The following is a 13613-nucleotide window of genomic DNA, read 5'->3' as shown; positions in this document are numbered from 1 at the left end:
ATAATTTCCATTCCTTTACTTGGTAGCTGGTCTGGGATTGCTCTTAATTAAGGACTCATACCTTCCTTCCGAATTTCTCCTTCACCAATCTTCACTTGCCTAACGAACTGAGAGGTTTCCTGGATTTTTTTGTTGAAATCTGAGAGTTTGAGTATCTGTGCCTTCTCTATCACAGCCTGGTGGTGAGCCAGCCACCATTTCTTGTCCTTTTAGCCACTTCATCAGTGATACTTTTAAGGTCAACTGAAGCCCACATTAGAACTTCTCAATTAATGTGCACACAAATCACTTGGGGTCTTCATTAAATTGCTGGTCCTGGTTTAGGGATCTGGTGTTGGCCTGAGAGTCTGCATCTAGAGCAAGCTTCCTGGTGTGTGCCATGCTACTGGACCATAGATTAAGAACTCTTGTATAACTTCATCTCAAGTTATACAAAAAGTTCTGTAGGAATTCAAGTCTCCAAACATTTACCGAGACTTTCAGCAAATCTAGCTATTTTTTTTTTCTTCTGAATTCTCAGGTGGAAGTTTCAGATCATTTTATCTTTTGGCAATCCTAAACACTGAAGATTTATGAAGCCCTACCTTAGCTCTATTTCCTTTGATTAGTTCATCTTATGTTAATATTTATGACCCACTTAGAATTTCAGTCCTTGGGACGCCTGGGTGGCTCAGTTGGTTGGGCAGCTGCCTTCGGCTCAGGTCATGATCCCAGCATCCTGGGATCGAGTCCCGCATCGGGCTTCTTGCTCCGCAGGGAGCCTGCTTCTCCCTCTGACTCTGCCTTCCACTCTGTCTGCCTGCTCGCTCTCGCTTGCTCTCTCTCTGACAAATAAATAAATAAAATTAAAAAAAAAAAAAAGAATTTCAGTCCTTGTATATGTATAGCTGTGCTGTGACAAGCAATATACATATAAATAGAAATGTACAGTCAGCTGCAGTGACTCTCTTGGAGCTGTTTTGCTTTTGCTGGACTTTGGATTTTGAGTTTCCTTTTGTTGATTTCATCATCAGATTCATGGTCTTGTCAAACTCCGTGATATGTACCACCTATCAGACACCACTGGGGTGTCTGCTGTTGTCTGGCACTTTCCTGGATAACTCTAACCTGCATGAAAATTGCTCCTAATCTTTTTTGTCATCTGCTCCATTGTTTAATAAAACACAAAAGCAAGCTAGGAGTTCTTTGGCCATTTTGTGTGATGGAACAATGAACAAACAAACCCAGAAAACATAGTTTAAAACATCTCTCCACTTTTTCCTTTTGAAAACTAGGAATGCGTATAAGACAACACAGGAGATGGAAATTTAGGATATACCTATTTGGAACTCAAAAGAGTCATCCAGAGTTTAGCAAACATCAAGTCATCTGGTTAGAAGTGCAAAACATTGGCCATGCTTTCCTGACTCTTCCCCCTTTCCTGGTTGTCTATTCATAATTCCTACTTCATAAGTACTTTACTAAATTATCTAAAATTAATAACTCAAGCATTTAAAAGTAGTTTACTAAATTATTAGGCTGTATGAGATTTTTCTTTTTTCCTGTTTATTACTATAAACTTCTCTTTTATTTTATTTTTTAAAAAGATTTTATTTATTTATTTGACAGACAGAGATCACAAGTAGGCAGAGAGAGAGGAAGGGAAGCAGGCTCCCCACTGAGCAGAGACCCCGATACGGGGCTCATCCCAGGACCCTGGGATCATGACCTGAGCTGAAGGCAGAGGCTTTAACTCCCTGAGCCACCCAGGCCCCCCATGTTTGTTTCGGGATGTTTTTTATTTCCCTTTTCATTTCTTATTTGACCCATTTGTTGTTCAGGAGTGTGTTGTTTAATTCCCACACATTTATGAAATTTCCAGTTTTCTTCCTGTTATTGGTTTCTAGTTTCAGATCATTGAGCCTGAAAAGACACTTGGTATGATTTCAGTCTTTTAAAATTTTCCAAGGCTTGTTTTGTGTCCTACCATATGATCTATCCTGGAAAATGTTCTGTGTGCACTTGAGAAGAATGTGTATTCTGCTGCTATTGGATGGAATGTTCTATGTATGTTTATTAGATCCATTTGGTAGAAACTATAATTCAGTGGTACCTGGGTGGCTCAGTCAGTTAAGCATCTGCCTTCAGCTTAGGTCATGATTCCAAGGTTCTGGGATCATGCCCCACGTTGGGCTCTCTACTCAGTGGAGAGCCTGCTTCTCTTCTCCCCTTTACTGCATCCTCTGCTGCTCCCACTCATTCTCTCTCTCTCTCTTTCTCAAATAAATAAGCAAAATCTTGAAACAAACAAACAAAAATGAATAATTCAAGTTCAGTATTTCCTAATGGATTTTCTGTCTGAATGATCTAGCCATTGTTGGAGGTGGAATACTAATATCATCTGCTATTACTGTATTGTTGCCTGTTTCTCCCTTCAGATTTGTTGGTATTTGCCTAGCATTTTTAGGTGCTCCAATGTTGGGTGCATCCTCTTGATAAATTGACCCTTTTGTCATTATGTTACTCTCTTTGTCTCTTGTTATAGTTTTTGATCTAAAGTCTATTTTGTCAAGTGTAAGTACAGCTAACCCTAGCTTCTCCTGCTCTCAAATGTTTCTATTTGAATGGAATATCTTTTTTTTATCCCTTTAGTTTGAGTATGTGTGCTCTTAAAGCTGAAGTGAGTCTCTTACAGACAACATATAGTTGGGTCTTGTGGGATTTTTTTAAAATCCATTCAATCATTCTTTGCCTTTTGATTGAAGAATTTAATTCATTTACATTTAAAGTAATTATTGATATATAGGGACATACTAATGCCATCTTGTTTTTTTGCTGTTTTGTAGTTCATTGTTCCTTTCTTCCTCTCTTGCTATATTCCTTTGTGAATCAATGATTTTCTTTAATGGTATGCTTTGATTCCCTTCCCCTTTCTTTATCCTTCATGTATCTACTGTAAGTATTTGTTTTGTGATAACCAGAGGTTTATATGACACATAGCTATAATAGTCTATTTTAAGTTAATAATTTGATCACATACAAAAACTCTATCCTTTCAGTCCCCTGCCCATTTTGTTTTTGATATCATAATTTATTTTTATATTTTTATCCATTAATAAATTATTGTAGCTATAGTTTTTTAAAAATAATTTTGACTTTTCACCTCAATATTGAGCTTAAGTGATTAATACACCATCATATCAGACTTTGAATTTGACTATATATCTACCAGTGTATTTTATATTTTCATGTGTTATCATGTTACTAATTAGTGCCATTTTATTTCAGCTTAAAGAACTCTTTTCAGCATTTTTTGGGAGGCAGATCTTGTGGTGATTAACTCCCCCAGGTTTGTTCACTTGGGAAAGTCTTTATCTCTGCTTCATTTTGGAAGGACAACTTTTCTGGGTAAAGCATTCTTGATTGACAGTTCTTTTCTTTCATCCCTTTTCATATATCATTCCACTCTCTTCTGGCCTGCAAGTTTCTGATGAAAAAACTATTGATAGCCTATGAGGTTCTCTTGCATATGAAGATTGTTTTTTCTCTTGTTGCTTTTAAAATTTTCTCTTTGTCGTTGGGTTTAGACAGTTTTATTATAATGTATTGTTGAGATTTCATTGTACTGAATCTGTTTAGAGACGTATGAATGTCATAAATTTGGATTCTGAGTCTTTCTCTAGATTTCTGGCCTCAAACTTCCAAGATTCTGACTTAGTAGGTCTGAGGATGGCAGTGGTCAATTTTCTTTGTTGATTCTTCTTCTTCTCTTTCTCTTCTAAAGATTGGGGTGTCCCCAGGCTCAGATGTCTTGTCTTTTCCAGCTAGGCTCACTCCCTAGGTGATTTTTGTCTAGGCTGACAGATTTAAACACCATTTTCACACTGATGATTTCTGTATTTCTATCTTCAGCCTGCTCCTTTCTCTGAACTCCAGACTAATGCATCAAAAACCTATTCAACATCTCAAACTTAATATGTTTTGATTTCTTTCCAAACCCGTCCCCCCCCACAGTTTTTCCCATCTCAGAAACTATAGCTACATGATTCCAGTAGTTTAAGTCAAATGCCTTTCTCTCTTATACTCACATAATATCTGCCAGCAAATTCTCAACTTTCGAAATATATCCCAAATCTTATTACTCTTAATCATGGCCACTTCTCTATCCTTGTCAAAGTCACTATCATATCACTCCTGGATTATGGCAATAGTCCATATTGTTCTCTCTGCTGCTCTATTCACCACCAGCCCTCTGACCTCCTCTCCCATCATCCTTTCCCTTACTTCCTTTACTCCTGCCACATCAGTTCTTAGCTCTTCCTGATAACTACACTAAGTCCCGTCCAGGGGTTTCGTACTAGCTGATCCCTCCAGTTGAAATGCTTTCTCTTAAGATATTTGCACATGACACTCACTTTCTTTAGGTCTTTGCTTAAATGTTATGTAGCAGAGGCAGCCTGACAAACCCATATAGAATAGTGGTAACATTACAGCCTGACTTTAGTTCTCTCCATAGTATTCATCACCACCAGAGAGGTTATACATTTTTATTTGTTTATTGTCTGGATTCTCCCATCAGAATATAAGTTTTAGGAAATAATTCCTTTTTTATGCCATCACTGAATAGGCACGCAATGAATATTTGTAGAATGAATGAAAGAAATAGAACTGTATTTTCCAGCAATAATTTTCTAAGCATAGTGTCATATTTCCAATTAGAAATTTATTGAGGTCTGACACTGTATCTTGCTCATTTCTGTGTCTTATACAGTTGCACCAGGCATCCAATAAACATTGTTGAGTGAATGAATAATTGTAGTGTAGAGGAAATATCACAGATTTTAGAGAAAGGGAGCTAGGTTCAAATCTGGCTTGGCCTTGGATTAATCATGAGACATAGGCTAAGTTATTGAGTCTTCCTGAGTCATAACCTTTCATAAAGAGATACAAATTTCTAGTTGCATATGGTTATTCTAAAGATTATATGAGACAACACATTTAAATTTCATAATATAGGGACTTCACCATATTAGGAACTCAATATATTGATGTTGATATTCCTCATCCTGACCAATACTAACCAATCCTAACCTCTTGTCTTCTTTCCTTTTCATTATATTTATTTTCCACTTCATAGATTCTTTAAAATCAATAAAAGGTATTAATCCAAGCTTTAGTAACTGAACTTTTCACAGCTCTCGGTTTCTGCAGTCTAGATTAATGGAAGTCCTAGATTTATCCCAAAGATTCAAGTAAAGAGAATAAATGGCCACAAATTCACACATTGGCTAGGTCTAGAATATATTCAGAATTCACCTATTACTACCTCTGCCTTTATCTCTCCCTTAGAATAATGCAACTGGTTTCCTTGTTTTTGCCCTAGTGCTAACTCCACTCTAACTACAATGGGCTTCTTGCTGTTCCTGGAGCATATTATCATGCATAGTTAATCCCCAGGATTTTTGCACATGCTATTTCCTCTGACTGGAATGATCTTTCCTAAAATATTTGTAGCACTCACACTCACTTCAGATCTTTGCTAAAAAAAAAAAAAAAAATCACCCTTACAAAAAGGTCTTCCTTGGACTCTTTCTTATCAATTTCAAAGCTTCTATCCTTGGAAGACACATGACTTTCCCTTACTTTATTATATTTTCCATAATATCATATCTTCATTAGACAAATCATATTACCCCAGATTAGAAAATAAGCTCCACGAGGATGGGTATTTTTGCTTGTTTTGTTCCCCCTGCTTCTCCCAGTGCCTGGCACATAGTGGGTGATTAAAAAAAAATGTTTTACATGAGTTGAAAAATGAATAAATAAATGATAAAGGGAAGAGAGGTGGATAGGGATGGCCTAGGTGTCCAGGTGGGAGTGTAGATTGGAAGTAAGAGGGGCAGATTTAGAATCCAACATCTGCTTCTGTGTCCTCAGGCTTGGCTGGCTCAGAGGTGGCTCAGCTCTTGTCACCTGGCCCACTGACAGCTGACACCATAACAAAGCAATGTGCTGGAATGAGTCAGGTTCTGGAATGCTGGAAGGCCTCCACATGTCAGGATGACCTTAAAAGAGGGGATCTATGGTCCCTTGTTACAGATTCTCCCCAAATGATTAACTCAAGGCCAGAGACCCTCTCTGGTATTATCCCCAGCTCTCAAGGAACAGATGAAAAAATGGTGGGTTTCCAGAAACATCTCACTGGTAAAGCAGAGTTGACTTCTTTGTTTTCTGTCTTTCTGGATTATGCTTTTGCTGGCTTGAAGGAGGCAATTGGCTGTATACATTAAAAATATTCCTTTAAGGGTCTACTATATGTCAAAGAGTAAAGAAAATAACTAATTAAGCAAAGTAGAACTTGGAAGGTGATTTGACTGTAGTTAGTCATCAACTTTAACCTTAGTGTATTCATTATGCTCAGGAAGTACACGTTTCTGGGTCACTTTGTCTTATGGTGGCTCACTTCTCATACAGAACCCCAAAGGATATGGGCAGTTGGCTTAGCATTGTTGGACTGCTTTCTTCCTTTGGAGAGTGGGCTGGAAAACTTCTCTGCTCTCGGAGGTGCCTCTTGGGGTGAAAAAGATGAATCACATTGCAAGCAAAAACCAGGAAGAGAGATGGGGTGGGGTTGGGGAAGAGTCACTTCCTAATTTAACCTGACTTTCCCTTAACCTGAAAGAAAGTCTTGTGTGGTTTTTTGGAATGAGTAGCAGCTGAATCCCTTCTGGGATTTTAGGTCCCATTGAGCAGTCTCTCCCTCTGTGGGCCCAGCCTCTGCTAGAAAACCCCTTCCTGGCCCAGCTCTCATTGAATGGACACTAGAACACCACCTCCCATTATTGACCCTCCAGCCCAGAGAATGGTGGCATTTCCCTGCTTTTACTTTTCTTGGGGAAGTCTTGCCATTCTCTGGATTCTCAACTGTTCCATGATCCATGTAACCAGTTATCTATACTTGTTTGAAATTTACAGAATGGTTTTGTTTTCTTGATTGTATTCTTGCTGGTCTGCTCAGCTCAAACGGTCTTTAAATTTCATAAAGATGGGACTACTTGTCACGTTGTTTTTGAGTTTTTAAAAAATGTAGAAAGCTGAAAACATTTCCTTTGATCTGTATAGATATATATACTTATCCAGTCATGTCCTTTTAAAAATATTTTTATACCACTTGATGGGCTTCCTGAATACGGGCACTGGGACATTGATTTTCTGTTGTAGGGTAAAAAATTACTCTAGTAGTTTTGTGAATGGTTTTGTACTTAGTTTCCCTCTGTGTCATTAAATGTCTGCCGCCAACCAGAGATACGGGTTTTTAAAATTGCATTTAGCTTCTCTGAACCTCAATTTCTTCATTTATAGAAAAAGAAAGTTGTATTTGATGGATTATTTAAAAACTTTAATTTAGTCTCAAAACTCATTTTTAAAGTATAATCTGACCTGAACCTCAACATATAAAGTAGGAGATCCTAAGCTTACTTCTTTGACCTCCAAATGACCTCACCTTATCTCTTACAGTTGCCTGAGTTACCACTACCCAACCCTTTGAGTACAAAGTGATGTAATAAAAGAGTGCTCAGATTCTGGCCTACCACTTTTGATTTTGTTTCTTGAAGGAATCCAGTGATTTTATTTTCCATAATCTTATTTTTCAGTTTTAAAACTAAGATATAAAAAAACCCCAACATTTTTAAGCCTGATATTCACCTACCTTAATTAATTTACTTACCTCATCTTAATGAAAACATTTTTTAGCCCAATTTTTCTTATCTTTACTTACCTTACTCTGAAAGAGAAAACCCGTTTTTCCTTGGAAAAGCTAAGGTTTTGTTGGAAAAAAGTGCCAATAGAAAAGTCTCTTATTGTAAGAAATATAATTGGGTCTGCACTCCTAAGAGTATATTCAAATGCAATGTCCCACAGATATTGTCAGGGCCTGCCTGACTCCCCAGCTCTTGTACTCTTCCTCATGCTAAGACAACATTTTAGTCTTACTCTTCTTTCCCTTGGACTCTGGATAAATCCTGTCCTGGGTGGGACTTTCAGGGTCTCTAGTTCAACAGTCCCATGATTTAAACTCAAGTTTAAGTTGCCAGAACTCTGCCTTTGGCCGTGCTCCTGGTTTAGTGTGTCCCAGACACCGAGCTCCCCTTTAGCTCAGTATTGAAGAAAAATCCACCTGTTTTCCTGTGCCTGGTTTCCAGTCCTGATTACCTGCTGAGAGTCACAGCCGCTCCAGGGTTGCTTGCCAATTCCTCCCCAGAACTGGGCACTTCTTCCTGCGCAAAGCCCTCTTTCATGCTGATTACTTTTAATCAGAATCTTAAAATATGTCCGATTTCAGGACATTGTTGTGCACCATGTATCTGTGAGGGCACCCTGTTAGATCTTGCTGACAAGGCCCACTCTTGGACTTCTTTCTTAAATAAATCAGTTATCTATTATCCTTTTGGATACCCTGAATATTCTGCCAGGCTGAGCTCCCTCTCACTCCCCCAAAATGGTCTGTTTCTTCATTACCTGTGCCTGGATCTAGGTCCATTATGGTCCCTATGGTTCTACCCTAATTAAGCTTTCCATGCCTGTCTGGGTCAGGAGCCAGTATTAGTTACACAAGACCTTTTCCTTAACACAAAATGCAAATCTTTTCTGGTTCCAAATAATCTTCTCTCCCTCTCCCCATTATCACGTTTCTGTTGAACACATAATGATTGAATGCTAGGTGCTAGAGTATGTGAGGAATAATGAGTAAGTGGCATTTGGGAACTCATAATCTAGTGCAGAAGAGATTTAAATAATTCTAGTGTTCTATGACGATGATGTAAGTTGCTCTCAGAGCACAGCAGAAAGAAGCACAAATACTGAGGGGTGAGCGTAGTGGTAGGGGAAGAGATAATTTCAGGGAACCTGGAGCTAAGGCTTGAAGGATTAATAGAAGCTTATCACTGGTGGACACCACAGAGGAAAATCCAAGCAGAGACATCAAGACATGTGTGAGGACGGTTTAATTAATGGGTGTGGCTGTAGCACCAAAGAAATGAAGGTGAAAATGTACAAGATGAAGGCCAAGGGCTTTAGGCTATATTGTGCAGTAACTGGATGGAGTCTGAAGTAGCAGATTACCACAATTGGATTTGCATTTTAGGTAGATACTTTGGAGGAGGTATCTGTTGGAAGGAGGTGACATTGAAGGTAAGAAGACCAGTAGAGAGGCTTTAATTTACTTCGTTGAAGCAAGAAATGATCAGTGCTTAAACTAAGACAGTATTAGTGGAGATGGATAGGATTGAAAGTGTTTATGAAGTAGAATAGACAGGATCGATGATCAGTTGGAAAGAGAAGTGGTGAAGAAGAGGGAACGGCTGAGGTTAACTCTCAGAAACCTGGGAGCTATGGAGGGTAATCCCTGAGTTTGTACTTTGGGAGTTTGGTAAGAATGGGAATACCATTCCCTAAGAGGGGGACAACAAGACAGCAAGGTGATGTTGGACACGTTATGTGAGAAATGTCTAGGGGGTCAAGTAGAGATGTTCCACAGGCAGTCCACAGTCTGAAAATCACATCCAGCTCAAGAAAGGCTTCTTGGTTTCAGATTAATTTGGAAACCATAAATACATGCAGGATGACCATAAATTCTGAAAACATAGATAATAATATTTTGTCATGTATTATAATATAGTATCAATAAATCATTTCTTATGTATTCACCTATGCTTCCAGAATTTACGACCATCCTGTAGAAATTTGTTAGAGCCAGATAGAATATGGATTAGCCAGATAGAATATATAATGTAAGAAGAGAAAGGGATTGGACCTGGAGTCCTGGGAACTATAGTATTTATGGGGCAAAGGAGACTGAGAAGAAACAGAGAGGAGGTGAGATTTAAAGCACTGAGAAAGCCCAAGAGGAGAGTGCTACTTCCACTGAGAAGGAAGGGGAAAGTGGTGAGATGAGTAAGAATCTGCAGATGTCAGCCCAACTCGTCATCAAACTCCCTTAAAACTTTTTCCCCCAGTGGCTGAAAGCATTACTTTCTCTAGAACAGTGGTTCTTAACTTTTATAGGGTAACATGTTCTTTGAGCATCTGATGGAGGCCATGGACCCTTTTCCACACATGAGTAGCAGGAATGGAATGCAGTGTAAGAGGGTCTCAGATCTTATGAAGCCCAACACCCAGAATTTCAGGTTAAGATTCCTGGTATTTTGTAAATCTGCTTTTAAATACTCACAGGGGCAGTCTTAGTTTCCCTGCATTTGGGGGGAAAAGTGGCTTATTTTCTTCTGAGAAAGCAGAGGAAAAAGAATAAATGTTTCACAGTGACATGATGTCATTAAACTTATCAAAGCCCAAATGATTTTTTTCTCCCATTAGAGGGAGTGTTTTCTTTCTTCATTTTTTTCCCCCTTATCTCTTTCTAAGCAGCTTAAATTTTTTTTCTTAGCTGAAGTTGATGTTAGCTTTATTTGCATAGTTCGTTGTTGTTACCACAAATTGCTTCAGCTTAGAAGTCTCAGCCACAGAGTTTTTCAGAAAATTTTAAAATCCTGTTGCTTCTAGAGAACATTGGGAATCATATTTTACCCAGCAGATATAAGGCAGTTTCCTTAAATTGTTCCTTTTCATTTGACACTGTGATCATATCTTCTTTTAAATACTCCTTCATTTTAGCTTCCTTGACACCATGCCTTTCCTCTCTGTCTCTGTCCTCTTTGTAATTGTTTTTAGGTCTCTCTGTTGACTCATTTGCACAGTTGAGGGCATCTTTGAAGGCTCTGTTTTTAATTCCACTGTTCTGTTTATTTTTTACCCACTCCTTTTCATTCAGTAAAAGAAATATTTATTAAGTGTGGATTATGTTTAGTGCACTTATTCTCATAATTGCAAAATCCTCTCTTTCTGAGGATTTATGCCTCCAAACTGTGCCTCTAGCTCTGACATGATACAATGACATAATTCCCACAACTGCCACTATGTCACTTTGAGGGTAACTTGAAATCGGCTTTCTTACAATTTGATTTTTCCATGCCAACGAGCAGCCTCGTCAATTTTCAGTTTCTCAGCCCAAAAGTTTGGAATGTTTTCAATATTTGATCATACCGAAAATAACAAAACAAAACTACAATCCTCTGCCCAAAGGCTGCTGAAAACTGAGCAATCTTCTTAAGTTCACAAAATATAATATTGTTTTCAAACTTACTGATCTTTATGCTCTCTTGTGTTTTTTAGTGAGTCTTCTCTATCTTTAGTTATTTTTATTTTTCTTTCTTTTCCTCTTTCTTTCTTTTAGAATCTTGTATTTTAGATTCTTCTGTGTCATTGTGCTGTGCTGTTAGATCTCACATTTCTCTCCCTTATATGCTTTTGTACATTACATGCTTTTGCCCATATCATATGTGGGGACTATGTCCAGTAGAAGTCAATCTTCTTATTATTTTGCATAAATTTCACATGTTGATAACTTAATATCAGGTATTGAAATCCTCCACGCAATACCCAGATTTTTTAAAAAATCCAACTATTCTGGATATCATCTTGTTAAGCTTGGAAAATTTCAGATGGGAAAATGAAAAAGGTCAATGATATCTAGCTGCAGACCTGCTTGTCTTGTCCTAAATTTTATTTTTTACATCACAACTCAATTTTTTTTTTTTGCTCCTTGGTTTTATGATTCTCACTCTTGGATCATGGCAAAGTTGACACTAGAATCATAATCTGGACCTTTTATATCACACTGATATATTCGGACAGAAGACATATACACTATCAATGTCCTACTTGGCACATTATGAATTTGAAATCCTAAGAGGAGCAACTTTACGATAGGTGATAAATGGGCTAGAGGTGAGTCTGGGTCTATCACTTAGTTTGGCTTTTTGGCTTTTCTCTAAAACTTTTTTTTTTCCATGAGGGTATTTATCATTAATAGACATATGTTTTTAATGTAACAATCAGGAGGGTGTGTGGTCTTGCTTATTCTTGATTAAAAAGCCTATGTTAAATAAAAATTATTTTAAAGTTCTAGTAATAATTGGAGCAATAAGATGGTAAGGGGTAATTAAAGGATGTGGCTTTCCTTCAGAAACAAAAACGAATCTGGTGACCACATGTCCTCTCCTCCTTTTCCTTAATGAGTGTGATGAAAGATGTCAGGGTAAGAAACTATGGAGACTGGAGATACACCAACAGCATGCTAATATGTCAGATGCAAGTCCAGATTCCCACATTGACTACATTCAGGAATTTGCACCTGGTAACACTGTATGCTAACCAACAATGTGCACATTTCATACAGTGATGATTCCTAGCCATAGTGGCAGCGGTAGTGCGGATGTTGTACCCCTCCCCCCACCACAACCCCTCCTCCCCCACATCTTTTAAATAGGAAGTATAGTTGCTAATCCTTCCCATTTTGAACTCTTGGACTACAAACCATAAATTACCCAGGTTATTGCTTATGAATTGTGGCCACTGAAGGACTTTCTATTTCAGCTGGTTTGACTTGGAAAACTCAGACCATTGAGAATGAGAAATTATCCTGGGGACAGACTGTTTTTACTAGACACAGTGCTGTTTTCTTCTTTGTGCAAAAATCTAGTTAAGTATATTGGCCAGCATGAAAAAAAATTCCAATCCTTTTGGTCAGTACTGAATGATTTGACCCCAGGTCTTTGTGTCTTTTGAGTATTGTCCAATGGGTCCATCATAGCACATTAAACATCTGCTTCTCTGTTCTATTTTATGCTTTATTGGTCAATTCCCATTGGTTTAAATAGTTCCTGTGCCTTTATTAGGACTGTCTATGTGGATTAATAGTCATGAACACAATGATGTGGTGATAAGGACCATCTTCTATTTAGAATTTGGTTAATTTAAATTGTACTTGAACAATGTGCTCTGAGACCTACTTTAAAGGAAAATATAAGAAAGAATGTGATAATCTGCCTATTATTTTTCTCATTGAGAAAATTAGGTACATAAATAAAAAAGGAACTTAAGAAAAATGTGTCGTGTTCTATGTGTGGTATAGGAAATAAATGCTGTGAAAACATTTATTATTGACCAATAAAGCATAAAGCAGGAGTAGGTTATAAGCAGTAAGTTTGTATTCTTCCTGAGATCCTTACAGGAAAGGTTGCATAAGTGGGGAAAGAATTAGGGGAGCCTTAGGTTCGTCTTTGGAATAAAACACTTTGCCTCTGCCCACTGCTTATGAGGCTACTTATATCCTCTGCTTCTGGTTAATTTTCTGCTAATTGGCTAGAACACACTTTTAACTAGGTTTTAACACTCACTTCATCTAAAAAAACTTTTAATAATCACCCAAACAGTCATTGAGACCAGCATATGCTTTTGTTTGGGATGTTTCAAGATCAATTATCTGACTCATGAGAGAATAAATGCAAATATTTTTAATGGGAGTTAAGGACTGTGATCTAAGACTTTAGATATCACCTCTTTTGTAAATCATGCCTCCCTCTACTATTTTGAGTAGAAAACACTTTGATTCTTCTCTTAGATGTGTGAAGAGCCTTCACCCAGGATGAAGGGTCATGCTATTGGAGTGGGAAAATAGATGTAGCTCAGACTTCAATGTTAGATCTTGGTATGAATTCATGTATTGTTGGACGAGT

This window comes from Mustela nivalis (genome assembly GCF_964662115.1).
Source record: "Mustela nivalis genome assembly, chromosome: 6".
Lineage (NCBI taxonomy): Eukaryota > Metazoa > Chordata > Mammalia > Carnivora > Mustelidae > Mustela > Mustela nivalis.
Note: the sequence above shows the minus strand (reverse complement) of the source record.